This window comes from Coffea eugenioides, chromosome 11 (genome assembly GCF_003713205.1).
Source record: "Coffea eugenioides isolate CCC68of chromosome 11, Ceug_1.0, whole genome shotgun sequence".
Classification (NCBI taxonomy): Eukaryota; Viridiplantae; Streptophyta; class Magnoliopsida; order Gentianales; family Rubiaceae; genus Coffea; species Coffea eugenioides.
The window spans coordinates 26,673,993-26,674,355 of record NC_040045.1 but is presented as its reverse complement, the minus strand read 5'-3'; positions in this window follow the sequence as shown (position 1 = coordinate 26,674,355).

The following is a 363-nucleotide window of genomic DNA, read 5'->3' as shown; positions in this document are numbered from 1 at the left end:
GAAGGTCACTCAGTCCAAATCCCAGCACAACTAAGTCAAATATGCCAAATAACAAACCAGAACCGTAATTGCAGGTGTACAAATTACACTATGCTGTAATTAGTCCAACTCAGTCTATACAGGTCCAAATGCATTGATTCCAAAGGAATGCTGTAGCTAAGACATCAAGCTACATTTCATCAGAAGACACCAACATCCAAATCCAAAGCAATTCCAGTCAAAACAGACGATTTCAATCGCAGTTCGCACATTCTGATCAACCCAGAACAGCAACAGTAAAATCGACATATTTCACTCTACACTACTCCAAATGACCTGAAATTTTAGCAGGGCACCTCAAACACATCAATAATACCTACAACT